A 16,708-nucleotide genomic window follows, 5' to 3' on the forward strand; every position below is an offset into this window, starting at 1 on the left:
GCTTCCAATCAATATTTGGGAAGTTGAAGTCGCCGATGTCTACGACCCTGTGGCTTCTGCACCTTTCCAAAATCTGTTTCCCAATCTGTTTCTCCACATCTCTGCTGCTATTGGGGGGGCCTATAATAAACACCCAACAAGGTGACTGCACCTTTCCTATTTCTGACTTCAGCCCATACTACCTCCAGAGGCAGATCCCCCTCAAACTTCCTTTCTGCAGCCGTTATACCATTTCTAATTAGCAATGCCACCCCCCCTCCTTTTTTACCACCCTCCCTAATCTTACTGAAACATCTGTAACCAGGAACCTCCAACAGCCATTCCTGTCCCTCATCTATCCATGTTTCCGTGATGGCTACAACATCGTAGTCCCAGGTACCGATCCACGCCTTAAGTTCACCCACCTTATTTCTGATACTACTTGAGCCCATCTCTGTGTCCGCAAGTAGTCCCTGTCAGTGCTACCTTCTCCACAGCCTCCCTACAGTCTTGGGCATCCTGACACACAGCTAGCTTACTTGCTGGACTACAAGTCTGGATCCCATCCCCCTGCCAAATTAGTTTAAACCCCCCCGAAGAGTGCTAGCAAACCTACCCCCCAGGATATTGGTGCCCTTCTGGTTCAGGTGCAACCCGTCCTGTTTATACAGGTCCCACCTTCCCCAGAATGCAGTCCAATTGTCCAAATATCTGAAGCCCTCCCTCCTACACCATCCTTGCAGCCACGTGTTCAACTGCACTCTCTCCCTATTCTTTGCCTCACTGTCACGTGGCACCGGCAACAACCCAGAGATGACGACTCTGTCTGTCCTAGCTTTTAGCTTCCAGCCTAACTCCTTGAGCTCTTGAATGACCTCCCCACCCCTCTTCCTACCTATGTCGTTGGTGCCAATGTGTACCACGACTTCTGGCTGCACACCCTCCCCCTTAAGGATTCTGAAGACACGGTCCGAGACGTCTCGGACCCTGCACCTGGGAGGCAACAAACCATCCAAGAGTCTCGCCCATGTCCACAGAACCGCCTGTCCGTCCCTCTAACTAGAGAGTCCCCTATAACTAGCGCTCTCCTCTTCTCCCCCTTTCCCTTCTGAATCTCAGAGCCACAGACCCCTTCACTGCAGCTTACACCTGCAAGGCTGTCCCCCCCAACAGTTTCCAAAGCTGCATACTTATTTTTTAGGGGAACGACCACAGGGGAACCCTGCACTGCCTGTTTCTTCCCCTTCCCACCTCTAACTGTTACCCAGCTACCTCTGTTCTCTGGCGTAACTATGTCCCCATATTTTAAGTAGAGGTGGCTCAATGGTTAGCGTTGCTGACTCACAGCGTCAGGGACCTGGATTTGATTCAGCCTTAGGTGACTGTGCGGAGTTTACACGTTCTCCCGTGTCTGTGCGGGATTCCTCTGGATGCTCCAGTTTCATCCGACAGTCCAAAGATGTGCAGGTTAAGTGGATTGCTTATGCGAAATTCCCTGTGTCCATGCATGTGCAGGTTAAGCCATTAACCACGGGAAATACAGGGAATGGGTGACTCTGAATGGGATGCTTATCATACGGTTAGTGTGGACTCCATGGACGATTACCCTGTTTCTGCACTGTAGGGATTCTATTCTATTCTCATGAAGAAGAATGTACCTATCTCAATGTGCTATGAATCTGTGTAATTCCCTATTCAAAATGCGGTGGATGCCAGGACAATGAGCCAATTTAATGAAGAGATACAGATGTTGAATTTGCAATGAGATGAAGGGTGAGAGACAGCAGGTGGGAAAATCCAGCTGAGACCGATGTGAGCTCAATCATCACCGTATTAAATGGTGGAGCTGTTTCGAAGGGCTGCATTGCCTCCCCTGTGCCCAGTGCTTATCTTCTTAAGGTAATAACTGGAAAGCTGAATCCAAAACTCACCACCTTCACCAAAGGAGATTTTCAGAAACAGCAGGATAGTCAGGTGGATTAGCATTTCAAACTTAGATAGCAAGGAAGCATGTGGGAGATAATGATTTTACAATTTTAAACTGAGGGGAGTTAAAAATAAACAACAACAGGTTATAGTCCAACAGGTTTAATTGGATCATGATGAAGGAGCGACGCTCCGAAATCTAGTGTGTTTCCAATTAAATGTGAGGGACTATAACCTGGTGTTGTGAGATTTTTAACTTTGTACACCCCAGTCCAACACCGGAATCTCCAAATCATGTAAACTGAGGGGAGACAGTGATTTATGGTTTTAGACTGTGTCGTACATTCACACTGTCCAGAATACTCTGTTTTGAATATCTATCCTGTACTTTATTACAAAGCCAAGGTCTCTGACAATGAAAACCAAAACACCCAGGTAACATCACCTCACCTCGTAATCTGATAAAAGACTTGTGATAAGTATGCTTGAATTTAGAATACAGTTGGAAAGCGGGAAGATTAAATCCAATCCCAAGATCCTGTGCTTCAACAAAGGAGACTACAATAGGATGAGACAGGAGTTGGCTAATGTAGACCGGAAGCAAAGACTTTAAGGTGGGACAGTTGACAGACAGTGGAGGAATATCAATGAATTTTTCAAACTGCTCAGCAAAAGTATATATCAGTGAAAATGAAGGACTGTAGGAAATGGAATAATCTGACACGGGTGGTTAAGGAAATAAGGGAGTTTATCAAATTGAAATAGAAAACATACAAATTGGCAAAGACCTAGGAGAAACTAGGAGATTAGTAAAACTTTAAAAATCAATAGAAAGCTATATGGGATTTGGGGACAAAAGTGATTCGTAGCTATCCCCAGGGCCAGAATAGCAGTTTACACTGCTGGAGGGGAACCTATTGTGTGGGGAACATATGGCCTCTGTAATTGTTGAAGCACTTAACTGTTACCATAGAGATACTCCTGATCAAGTTAAAAATCACAGGACACGCCAAAAGCTTGTACTTCCAAATAAACCTGTTGGACTATAACCTGGTGATTTGTGGCTTTTAACCTTGCCCACCCCACTCCAACCCCGGCTCCTCCACATCAGAATCCTGACAGACAGCCCCACTGAAACTGAAGTGACTGTCAGATACCTGACTGAGCCACAGGGGCGTGGGGGAGGGGTATGTGATTTAACCACAAAGTGCTGAGCTGAACTCTACTTTTTTAACTGCCATTGCCATGGAGATAATATTGAGTGACAGCGTCCATTCAAAAACACAAACCACAAAGGTATAAGAATTGGAGCCATACATCGGACAGGCGGGGACTTACCTGATGCTTCCGAGAGGTGTTCTGCATGTACACTATCCAGGTAACTGCCATGTTTCATCAATAAAGACTCAAAGAAGACCTCTCAGAGTTCTGTGCCCAGTTATTCCTATCCAGCAGGGTTCAGGAATATGAGTACACAGCAGTCAGTCTTCACAGTGAAGGATACGAAGAACATGCCAGTAATTGATAAGGAGACGGAGGAAGGCGAGGACCAAAGAACAACCATTATCACAAAAGTGTTCGAGCTGGGTAAGCTAATGAAGCTAAAGTTAGACAAGTCACTTTGCCCTGATGTAATACATCCCAGGGTACTACCAAAGGTGGCGGGAGAAATAGTAAATATATTTGGAATCAGAGTCCTACAGCAGGGACAGGCCCTTTGGCCCAAACAGGATCATGCCGGCCAATATGTCCATCCACGCTAACCCCATTTCCCTGCACTTGGCCCATCTGCTTCTGACTCTTTGCTATCCATGTATTTGTCCAAATGTCTTTTACATGTTGTTAATGTACCTACCCCAACCACTTCCAGTGGCAGCTCAGTCCATATACATACCACCCTCTGTGTAAAACAGTTGCCCCTCAGGTTCACTTTCATAATTTCTCCTCTAACCTTAAACTGATGTCCTCCACTCCTTGATTTCCTGGGAAAATGACTGAGTGCATTCACCTTACCTAAGCCTAAGCCTGTCATGATCTTATGCACTTCCAGAAATAGGACTCCCCTCTGTTTCCTCTGCTCTAAACAAAAAAAAGTCCTCGCTTGTCCAACCTCTCCCTCTAACTAAGAGCCCTAAGCCCATTTCTTCTGCACCTTATCCAGTTGAATAACTGAAACTTACACTGCATTCATCATATTTCCGGTGTCGCCCCACGGCGCTGGAACTGACGTGACAACGCCAACAGATTAGAAGCCATGATCGATAATTAACCCCTTAACAACAATCCCGTTTTCATAGTATTTTCCATGGTGCAGGTATCCTTGTGTCTTTTTGGTTGCATGATTAATTTAAAACTTGTCCTCATACAAAGCAAATCTGTACCTTAATTGTTCCTGGGAAATGTGCCATGTTTTCAGACTTTTAAAAACAAATGAACTCTCTCTCCATAGTCACCACGCTGACATGTACTTAACTGCGTCTCAGTAATGTTTCCAGTCACACTGAGATTTGAAATATTCGCCCATGGACAGAATACACACCTTTCCTTCCACATGAAAAGGCCAATGATATTCAGTTTGGCACAGATCAAGTAACCATCAAAACTGAACAGGAAGTTCAATTTGAATTTCTCATCCACAAATCCACCCTTTCAGTACTCTACAACAGAAAAAACAAGTCACTACCGTTAATACAGGACGGAAATTCATAAGATAATTATAGTATTAAATTGTAGTTTCTTTGTGCCCCCAAAGCTTTAATTCTCAGTTTCACAATTTCTCTCTTCTGTGAACTGAAATCCAAACCAATCTCCTCACTCCTTTCCTCCACACTCAGTTCTAATACTCTCTCCTCTCGTTGAATTCAGCTTTCTAGCTCCTGCCTGCAGACTAAGGACCAAAAACAAAGGTGTGGCACGATGGCGCTGCTGCCCCACAGCACTAGGGTCCCAGGTTAGGTTCCAGCCTTGGGTGGCTGTATGTGTGGAATTTGCACATTCTCTCCATGTCTGCGTGGGTTTCCTCCGGGTGCGCCAGTTTCCTCCCACAATCCAAATATGCGTAGGTCAGGTGAATTAGCCATGCTAAATTGCCCATAGTGTTAGGTGCATTAGTCAGAGGGAAATGGGTCTGTGTGGGCTACACTTCCTAGGGTCAGTGTGGACTGGTTGGGCCGAAGGGCCTGTTTCCACACTGCAGGAAATCTAATCTAATCAAATCAATGAATCTGATTCGGAGCCTCCTGGGTGTTGGTGAAACCTCCCCACACCTTGCAGGGTTTCCTTCCTGGTCAGACCCAAACTGAATTTTTTTTCCCTAATCTGGAACCTCTTATTTATTTCACCACACCGACCCTCTGATGAGAACCATCCTGCACACACTGGATAAATCATATCTGGTTGAACTAAAATGAACCAAATTAGAACTTTAACTGCAGACCCACCTTTGTTCGTTTCCATAACATTGCTGAATCTTCACCCGAGTTCTGATAACTTTCTGCAAAATGCTCCCCCACACTGATACGCCGACCACTTATCACCACACCATTGCAGGGACCATTCGCCTGGGTCCTGTTCTCAGAGGGAGGAGGGGAGGAAGCAGCCAATGACAGATTAATCTCACACACCCACAGACCCATACTGCACATACGCCAACAATTGGCCAGCACTGCGCCTGTGCACTGGTCTCCCCTCCTACAGAGCATGCTCCAGATCACACAGGTGCCTGGGTGATTGACAGCAGCTGCCCAATAGGGTGGATGGGGCGGGGCTGGAGGACTGGGACAATGGGATTATAAACAATGAATGAATGTGGAGGACACTGGGGGATGGACAGGTCAGTGAGGGACAGGAGCAGTGCAGCAGCAGGAGGGAATACTGGACAAACTGAGCAATGGGAGAGTCTGACAGGAGAGATACTACAGGATGGTTCTGTTTGGGGGCTCAGGCAGGGACAGCTGGGAGACAGTATGGCCTGGTGGCTTGGGTAGGTTTTCTAATCATCCTCTTCAAATCCGCTGTTACCAATCTCTGAACCCGATTCTCTTGGTCCAGAGGTAAGGACACTACCACCATTTCTTGGTGGGCTAGTGGAAAGAAGGGAAGATTGTCTCAATCTCACTCACATGGAAACTCCATGAGCTCCTCGTACTTACTGTCTATGGTGGGAATGGTGGAGACAGAGCAGGTGGGAGGGGGTTAGGGATATAGGGACTGCCTTTCAAATGGAACTCACCTGTGTTGGTGTTATCAACAAGACCCAGTACACAGTCAACAACACAGAGCTGGTGTACGTTAACTTTATCCAGAATATTAACACCCATAACTGGGTGACACAGACCCCAATGTACAGAGTTAAGTCCGGGATATTAATAACGGGCTTCGTGTGTGAGAAATCACGTCTCATGAACTTGAGCCAATTTTTTTGAAGTAACAACAAAGAGGATTGATGAGGGCAAAGCAGTGGAAATGATCTACATGGACTTCAGTAAGGCATTCAACAAGGTTCCCCATGGGAGACTGGTTAGCAATGTTAGATCTCATGGAATACAGAGAGAACTGGTCATTTGGATACAAAACTGGCTCAAATGTAGGAGTCAGAGGGTGGTGGTGGAAGTTTGCTTTTCAGATTGGACACCTGTGACCAGTGGGGTGTCACAAAGGATCGGTGCTGGATCCACTAATTTTCATAATTTATATAAATGAATATAGGAAGTATTGTTAGTAAGATGACACCAAAATTGGAGGTGTCGTGGACAGTGAAGAGGATTACCTCAGATTATAACGGGACCTTGATCAGATGGTTGAATGTGCTGAGGACTGGCAGATGGAGTTGAATTTAGATAAATGTGAGGTGCTGCATTTTGGGAAAGCAAATATTAGCAGGGTGTATACACTTAATGGTAAGGTCCTCGGGAGTGTTGCTGAACAAAGAGACCTTGGAGTGCAGGTTCATAGCTCCTTGAAAGTAGAATCGCAGGTAGATAGGATATTGAAGGTGTTTAGTATGCTTTCCTTTATTGGTCAGAGCACTGAGTATAAGAGTTGGTCGGTCATATTGCAGCTCTACAGGACATTGGTTAGGTCACGCTTGGAATACTGCGTGCAATTCTGGTCTCCTTCCTATCAAAACAATATTGTGAAACTTGAAAGGGGTCAGAAAAGTATGACAAGCATGTTGCCAGCGTTGGAGGATGTAAGCTACTGGTAGAGGCTGAATACACTGTTTTCCCTGGAGCGTCAACTGCTGATGGGTGACCTTATAGAGGTTTATAAAATCAGTAGGGGCATGGATAGGGTAAATACACAAGGTCTTTTCCCTGTAGTGGAGAGGAGGCATGATGGGGGTGGGAGGCAGAGGGGAGAGACCCAGACGGGAGGGTGACCGTTATTTTGTAGATCTATAACACAACCCTGTTCCTGTTTTCTCCATGTCCCCATCAATCCCCCGAAGGGCTCAGAACAAGTGCACAGACCCTGGAAAGTAGAGTTTCAGGGTGATCAAGTGCTCAAGGTTGCATTTGGGACACTGTCCTTTATTGGTCTGTGCACTTATCAATAAATGGACCTGGGTTCAATTCCACTGTCCTGGATGCATGTCTGTGGCACAGACACGCTTGTCTCTGACCCTGGCTAGTGGATCCCCTGTCACTATAGCTCTGCCATTCTCCCTCCTCCCGTTCTGTGCAGTGGAGCTGTCTGTGGTGTCATGGACCTGGCTGTTACTGATTTCCCCTGAGAGCCCACTCCACCTGTTCCCCCCTTATGGAATCCCAAGCGGTGCACAATATCTGTTTGAAAACGGGAACGATCAGTGCGGAGTTCTGCACTTCCTTCCTGACCATTTACTTGATCTGATGGTCACCCATTCCCTTTCTGCCTGTGTAACCCTCACCTGCAGTGTGACTAACTCACTAAACGTGCTGTCCATAACATTCTCAGTATTGCTCCACAGTAAGTTCACTCTCAGCTGCAGGTCAGAAAAACAGTTTCCCAGTAGCTGCAGATGGACACACCTCCTGCACACATAGCCGTCAGAAGTGTCCCTTATTTCGCACATTGTGCAAGAGGAGCACACCACGGGTCTAAGGTCTCCTGTCACAATGTCTCTCTAGTTTCAGTTAGTTACTCCCATTAGGAGAATCTAAATGAGCTAGCAATCTTCCTTCTCTTCAGACATTTCCATTATAATCAAAAGCACCGATCTTTACTTAAGCTGACATTTTATACTTTAAAATCTGTTTTAAAAGATAACTCAGCAGGTATTGCTTACAACTTGCATGTTCCCATTGAGATCATGTGAATTTCTGAATGGCCTGCACCAAAACCGCCGAAATACAACCCACTCATACATTTACTCCTTACCTAATACTATAGGCACTTTTGCGTGGCCAATTTACCTGACCTGCACATCTTGGACTGTGGGAGGAAACCCACGCAGACACAGGGAGACGCAGTCAGTCGCCTGAGGCGGGAATTGAACCAGAGTCTTTGGCACTGTGAGGCAGCAGTACTAACCACTGTGCCACTGTGTCGCCCGTGCTGCTTTTTTGCTTGAAAAAACAGATACTTTCCCACAGACAGAACAGACACACCTGTCTCCTTCCACAGTTAAATGTCAATGGTATTCAGATACTGATGACCCTGCTGACGAGAGAAAATTGCTTTTGCGATCCCTGTCTCAATTATTCTCAATTAATTTCCTATAAAATGAATTCACAAAACAAAACTCACAGTCAGTGCAGGCTGAACAGTAAAGGCAAAAATTCTCTTGGTATGTGTTTGATGTGTAAATGCTCCGCTTTAAATCACCCCTCCCCCACCCAGAAAGAGGACATGTCCATGTGCCTCGCTGTACCTTGCCCCAAATAAAGATGGCGACCATAACCCAGGACCTGAGGGCCACAGCCATTTTCCTATTTGCTGTAAACGTGGGACCAAGAGTTTCTAATTCAGGCCTAACTCCCTGTTCAGAGGGTATTTCAACCCTCCCAGTCAAAACTGGATCCAACTCCCCTTTCCCATTTCCTCCTCCTGCATACACCAAGGGCCATTCTATGTCCACTGAACCTTCCTCAGAACCGATGGCAGCTGGGAAAATTAGAATCCCTACATTGTGGTAACAAGTCCACACCCACCCTCTGAAGAGTTTCTCAACCAAACACATTCCCCGACCCTATCATTCTACATTTCTCCTGACTAATGCAACTAACCTATACATCCCTGAACACTACGGGAAATGTAGCTTGGCCAATTTACCGAACCTGCATATCTTTGGACTGCAGGAGATAGGGGATAAAGAGTAATTAATAGGTTGAGATGGAGAGCAAAGAGAGACAGGAATATTTGGACAGACAAAGGAGTGGATAACAATCTGGCTGGGAGGGTGCATAGCTGTTAATGGAGGGGACAGGAGCCTGTGTCTGGCAGCATCTCAGTGGAGGTGGTGGAAATGGTGGCTGATGATCTACATTCTGCTGCAAAAAAGACCCTGAGCTTCCAGTTGCCTGCTCTTTAACACACAAGACTGTTCCCTGGCCAACATCTCTGTCTCATGCTTACTGCAGTGTTCCAGTGAAGCTTGATGTAAGCTGGAAGAACACTCCAGGACATACCAAAACGCCCCCGTATTTCAGGACTGCAATTTCCCCTCCCATGTGGTCAACAATACTCTCCAGTGTATCTCCACCACTTGCCACACATCTGCCATTGAACCACACCTCTCCAACTGCAACAAGTATAGAATCCCCCAGTTCTCACCTTCCACCCAGATACAACGCATCAGCCTCCACCATTTCCACCACCAACAATCAGATCCCACCACATATATTTCCCTCTCCATTCCTTTCAGCATTCCACAGAGATGATTCCCTGTGAATTCCTAGTCAGATCCATCGACAATCCACTCCCAGCACCTTCACTTGCCAATACAAGAGGTGTAAAATCTGTGCCCACACCTTCCCCTCACCCATAATGGATCCTTCCACATCCAGCAGAGAATTTCCAGCACATCCAAACACCTCACCAATTATGGCCTTTGCTTTCGATGTGGTCTCCTCTCCACTGGGGAGTCAGGACACCAACTTGTGGAATGTTTCAGGGAACATTTCTGGGATACATGCACCAACCAACCCCACCATCCTGTGGCCGACCACGTCAACTTCCCCACCCACTCCGCCAAGGACATGTAAGTCCTGGGCCACCTCCACCACCAAATCCCAGCCAACCGACGCTTGTCGGAAGAAAACCTCATCTTACACATTGGAACCCTTTAACCACAGAATCAAGGTTTCTTCATCTCCTCTCCCCACCCCTACCTTATCCCAGATCCAACCCTCCAACTCGACACCACCCTCTTGAACTGTCCCACCTGTCCATCTTCCTTTCCAATTAGCCACCCCACCCTCTCTCCATTACCGTCCACCTATATCTACCTATGCCTTCCTAGGTCCCTTCCCACCAACCCCACACATCGCTCTTATTTATCTCTCAGCCCTCTTACTCCCCCCTCCCCCCTGCCCCCAATCCTGGCATTCCTGATGAAAAGGAATATGCCCAAAACGTTGATTCTCTTGCTCCTGAGATGCTGCCTGACCTGCTGTGCTTTTCCAGCGCCACACATTAACGCAAGCTGGAAGAACAACATCTCATCTTCTACTTGGGGACCCTGCACCGCTCGAGCCCCAGTATCAAATTCAATAATTTTACGTCCTGAACTCTCCAATTTCCTAGCGCCCTAGCCTCTTAACCCACATGCCAGGCCTTGTTATTACATAGCCTACCATTACACATTACCTATGGTTAGTCACTAACAGTCCCCATAAACAGCTATTCACCCTCCCCCAGCCAGATCGTTATCCACTCCGTTGTCCAACTGCTCCCATCTCTTTGGACTCTATCACCAACTATCATTTTCTCCTTATCCCCTACCTTCTGCATATAAACCGACATTTCTTTCCAGTAACATCAGTTCTGAGGAAGGGTCAGCTGACCAAAGTTTCAACTCTGATTTCTCTTCACAGATGCTGCCAGACCTGCTGAGCTTTACCAGTCCCTTTTGGTTGTTGTGTGAGATTTTCAGCATCCGCAGTTCTTTTGGTTCTAATTTACCAGGAATTTCTAATTCAGGTCTAGCAGCCTAAAACCGTGCATTTATAAACCCTCCCAGTCCCACAATAGCTCCATTTCTTCCCCAGACTTTGCAGTCTCTCCCACTCCCTTCACACTCACTAGGTCCCCCCTCACCGTGACACTGCGCCTGCACAGCTCATGGCTCCACGTTGGTCTGCTGGACCCACCCCAATTCACTTCCATTGGCTGGAGGATCACGCCAATTCTCCTATTGGCCTGAAGCTGCTGTCAATCACCCGGGCCCCATTGTGACATGAGTGGGCTCCTCCCAAGACCATTGGATGCTGAGGGGTGACCTCATAGAGCTTTATAAAATCATGAGGAATATGGATGGGAAAAATAGATAAGGTCTTTTCCCTGGGGTCGGGGAGTCTAGAACGAGAGGGTGTAGGTTTAAGGTTCAAGGGGAAAGATTTAAAAGGGAACCGAGAGGCAACTTTTTTCACACCGGGATTGGTGCGTGCATGGAATCTTCTGTTCAGGGAAGTGGTGGAGGCTGGTACAATTACACCATTTGGCATCTGGATTGATATGTGAATAGGAAGGGTGTAGAGGGATATGTGCTAAATGTTGGCAAATGGGACTAGATGAGGTTGGGATATCTGGTCGGCATGGACCAGTTCGACCAAAGGGTCTAATTCCAAGCTGTAGGTCTCTATGACTCGGACCGAGGATGAGCTTCATCATTCATAGTGAATGGGGTAGTATCACAGATCACAGGGGTTTGGGGCTATTCAGCCCATTGGGGCTGTAGTCTCTCCCTCTGAAGATGGGGCCAGTCTATCCCAACCCACCTCCCATTTGTCTGTAGCCCTCCAAATCATTACTTAAACAAGTTAAATTCCAAACTTGTTTTGACAATAACTACTGAATCTTCATCGAGCTGTCGGTCAAACTGTTCCAGATGTTCAGAACTTAGTGAGTAAAATAATCTTTACATTTTTAACCTGAATTATTTGCCAGTGACCTGAAGTTAGTTACTAAAAATTGTGACGTTAATAATTTCTCCCTGTCTTTCTGTAAATTAAATATACTGGAAACAAATCTGCTCCTGGTCAAAATCACTGCCTAACCTCAGCTCCAAGAAGAATTATCTGACCTTCTGCTAACTCTCCATAAAAGAGAAGCCCATCTTAATTAGAGTCGTGCCAATAAGATGTACAGCAGAGAAACAGACCCTTCCATCCAACTTGTCCATGCCGACCAGATATCCTAAATGAATCTCATCCCATATGCCAGCTCTTGGCCTATATCCTTCTAAACTCTTGCTTATCACATACAACATCTCAAAGGCATAATTGGGTAATTGTACCAGCCTCCACACTTCCTCTGGCAGCTCATTCCATAAACGTACCATATTCAGCTAGAAACATTGCTCCTTAGATTCCTTTCAAATCATTTCCCTCACACGTGAAACCTGTGCCCCCAAGCTTTGGACTCACATATCCTGGGAATAAGACCCTGGGATTTCACCCGATCCATGCCCCGCACAATTGTATCTGATGCTCCAGGGAAAACAGCCCCAGCCTATTCAGCCTCTACCAATATAGCTCAAACCCTCAACCCTGGCAACATCTTTGCGGATCTTTTCCGAACCCTTTCAAGTTTCACAATATCACTCCGATAGCGGGGAGACCAGGACTGAAAGCAGAATTCCAGAAGTGGCTGAGTCAATGTGCTGTGCAGCCACAAAATGACGTCCCAACTCCACTACTCAATGCACTGACCAGTAAAGGCAAGTACACCAAAGTCCTTCTTCACTATCCTGCCTATGATTCCACTTTCAAGGAACTATGAACCTGCACTCCAAGGTCTCTTTATTCCGCAACACTCCCCAGGACCTTCCCATTAAGTGTACAATTCCTACCCTCATTTGCTTTTCCAAAATGGAGCACCTCACATTTATCTGAAATAAACTCGATCTTACAATCCTCAGCCCTTTTGATTGAAGTCCCATTGTACTCTGAGGTAACCTTCTTCGCTGACCAGAGCACCTCCAATTTTGATGTCTACTGTAAACCTACTAACTATACCTCATACATTCACACAGAAATCACTGATATAAATGATGAAAAGCAGTGGACCCAGCACCGATCCTTACACCATATTGCTCATCACAGGCCTCCAGTCCGAAAAGCATGACCCTCCGTCTCCAACCTTCCAGCCAATTTGTATACAAATAGCTGGTTCTCTCTGCATCCCAAGGTGTCTAACTTGCTAACCAGTCTGTTATGTGGAACCTTTTTGAATATCTTTCTGAAGTCCAAGTTAGTGATTTATGTACAAAGCCATGCTGACTATCCCTAATCACTTCTTGCCTTTCCAATTACATATAAACCTGTCCTTCAGAATTCCTTCCAACACCTTGTCTGCCACTAACTTCAGGCTCACCAGTGGATTGTTCCCTGGCCTTTCCTCATCACCTTTCTCAAATAATGGCGCCTGTCTTGCAGCACCTCACCTGTGGCTACTGGTGATAGAAATATCTCAGCGAGGGGCCCAGCAATCACTTCCCTAACTTCCCACAAAGATTTGGGATACACCTGATCAGGTCCCACAGATTTACTCAGCTTTATGTATAAGACACCCAGTACAACCTCCTCTGTAATATGGACAGTTGTCAAGTTATCACTATTTATTCTTCAAAGTCTCTAGCTTCCATAGCCTCTTTCAGTAAAAGCTGACATGAAATCCTCGGATAGTATCTCTCCCACCTTCTGTGGTTCCACAGACAGCCTTGTTGATCTTTGAGGGTCCCCATTCTCTACCTGGTTACTCTTTTGTCCTTAGTGTTTTGTAGAATCTCTTTGGATTGTCCTTAAACCTCTTCCCCCCCCCCCCCAAAGCTATCTCATGTATCCTTTTTGCCGTCCTGTTTTCCCTCAAGTGCACTCCTACTGCCCCTATACTCCGAGGGATTCACTCAAACCCAGCTGTCTGTACCTGCCATATCTCTCCTTCATCTTTTTGACCAGACCCTCAATTTCTCGAGACACACAGCATTCTCTACACCTACCAGACTTGGCCTTAACAGAAACATACTGTCTATGGACTCTTGTTGTCTCATTTTCACAGGCCTATGCAGGCAATGGCAGATGAGGACATGGAAACAGTCATTCTCAGTAAAGGGGTAGTGTTGGGAAAGATAACAGCCCAAAGGTACATGTGTCTCCTGCCCGTGATGGAATGCATCCCAGGGAACTAAAAGAGATGGTGAAAGTTCTATTGTCCTTCCTTGCTAGAGGGATGGTTATGCTGCAGCTGTACAGGGTGCTGGTGAGGCCACAACTGGAGTACGGTGTACAGGTTTGATCTCCTTACTTCAGCAAGGATGTACTGACACTGGAGGGAGTACAGAGGAGGGTCACTAGTTTGAGTCGGGAGTTGAGAGGGTTGGTGTATGTGGAGAGACTGAATAGACTGGGACTATACTTGTTGGAATTTAGAAGAATGGGAGGTTGTATTAGAAAAAATAAAATTAAGAAGGGAATAGATAAAATAGAAGCAGGGAGGTCATTTCCATTGGGGGGCAGGTCAACCTAGAGAGCATAGCGTCAAAATAACGGTGTATCTGATTTAGGACAGAGTTCAGGAGGAACGTCTTCAGCTAAAGGATTATGAATCTGTGGAATTTCCTGCTGAGTGTAGCAGTTGACGTTATCAACTTGACTATCGTTAGGTCAAAAGGTAGATTTGTGAACAGGAAAGGAATTAAGGGTTATGGTGAGAGAGCAGGAAAGTGGAGCTGAGGCCATGTAAAGATCAGCCCTGATCTTATTGAATGGCAGAGCAGGCTCGAGGGGCCAGGTAGCCTACTCCTGCTCCTCTTCCTTCTGTTCTTATGTTCCCACTTTCCAGCCATCCCTTTACCTGGGGGTTGTAAAGAAACATTGAAAGTTCTTACCTTGTACCGTCATAATTCATCATTGTCCAATTTTGAACACCAACTTTTAGATCTGGTCTATTATTTTCTGTAACTATTTTAAAACTAGTAGAATTATAGTCAGTCAATCCCAAGTGTGGAATCAGACCATTCAGCCCATCACATCCATACTGACCCTCAGAGCCTCCTACCTTACCCCTGTAATGCTGCATTTCCCATGGCCAATCTCCCTAGCCTGCACATCCCTGAACAATATGGGCAATTCAGCCTGGATTATCCACCCAACCTGCACATCTTTGGACTGTGGGAGGAAACCAGAGGACCCGGACGAAACCCACACAGACAACCTCAATAAGGTGATCATCCTGCTCTTATTTCCCAGTTCCACCCAAGTAAGTTCACCAGGCGAACTCCCATGAATATCCTCCCTAAGCACAACAATTATGTTATCCCTAATCAAAAACACCATTCCACCTTCTCTCTTAGCTATCCTTCCTCTTACATCTATTCCCTGGAACATTAAGCTCCCTGTCCTGTCCAACCGAAGCCACTTTTCTGTAATACCCACTATATCCCAGTCCCATGTTCAAAACCATATCTTAAGCTCATCTTCTTTCCCTGTCAAACCTCTTGCATTCAAATAAATACAGTGCAGTGCTATCAAAAGGACAGACTGATGGGCAGAGGGGGTGGGATGGCCCTGTTGGTGAGGGATGACATTCAGGCCCTTGCGAAGGGGGAGACACAGCATCAGGAGATGTAGAGTCAGACTGGAGGGTGGCTAATGTTGTCCCACTTTTCAAGAAAGGTGGGAGAAAGAAAACAAGGAATTATAGACCGGTTAGCCTGATGTCAGTGGTGAGAAAGATGTTGGAGTCAATTATACAAGATGAAATTATGGCTCATTTGGATAGCGGTAATAGGATTCGTCAGAGTCAGCATGCATTTACAAAGAGGAATATACTGACTTGGATTGAAAACTTGTTGGCTGACAGGAAGCAAAGAGTAGTGATAAACGCTTCCTGTCGGAATGGCAGGCAGGTACCACAAGGTTCGGTGCTGGGACCACATTTGTTTACAATATACATTAATAATATAGAAGAACATATTAAAAGTAATATTCGCAAATTTGCTGATGACACAAATCTGGGTGGCAGGATGAAATTTGAGGAGGATGTTATGAGAATACAGGTTAACTTGGATAGGCAAGGTGAGTGGATGGATGCATAGCAGATGCAGTTTAATGTGGATAAATGTATGGTTATCCACTTTGGAAGCAAGAACAGAAAGGCAGATTACTATCTAAAAGGAGTCAAGTTTGGTAAAGGGGAAGTACAACGAGATCTAGGTATTCTTGTACATCAGTCAATGAAAGCCAGCATGCAGGTACAGCTGGTAGTGAAGAAAGCTCACTGCATGCTGGCCCTCATAACAAGAGGAATTGAGTATAGGAGCAAAGAGGTCCTTCTGCAGCTGTACAGGCCCCTGGTAAGACCATAGCTGGAGTATTGTGTGCAGTTTTGGTCTCCACATTTGAGGAAGAGCATTGTGGCTATTGAGGGAGTGTTGGGTAGGGTCACAAGGTCAATTCCCGGAAAGGCGGAATGATCATATGTTGAAAGATTGGAGGGACTGAGCTTGTATACGCTTGAGTTTAGAAGGCTGAGAGGGGATCTGATTGAGACCTGTAAGATTATTAAAAGCGTTGGACACTCTGGAGGCAGGAAGCATGTTTCCACGGATGGGTGAGTCCAGAACCAGAGGACACAGTTTAAAAATAAGGGAGAGGCCATT

The sequence above is a fragment of the Chiloscyllium punctatum genome, chromosome 34 (genome assembly GCF_047496795.1).
Source record: "Chiloscyllium punctatum isolate Juve2018m chromosome 34, sChiPun1.3, whole genome shotgun sequence".
Taxonomy (NCBI): Eukaryota; Metazoa; Chordata; class Chondrichthyes; order Orectolobiformes; family Hemiscylliidae; genus Chiloscyllium; species Chiloscyllium punctatum.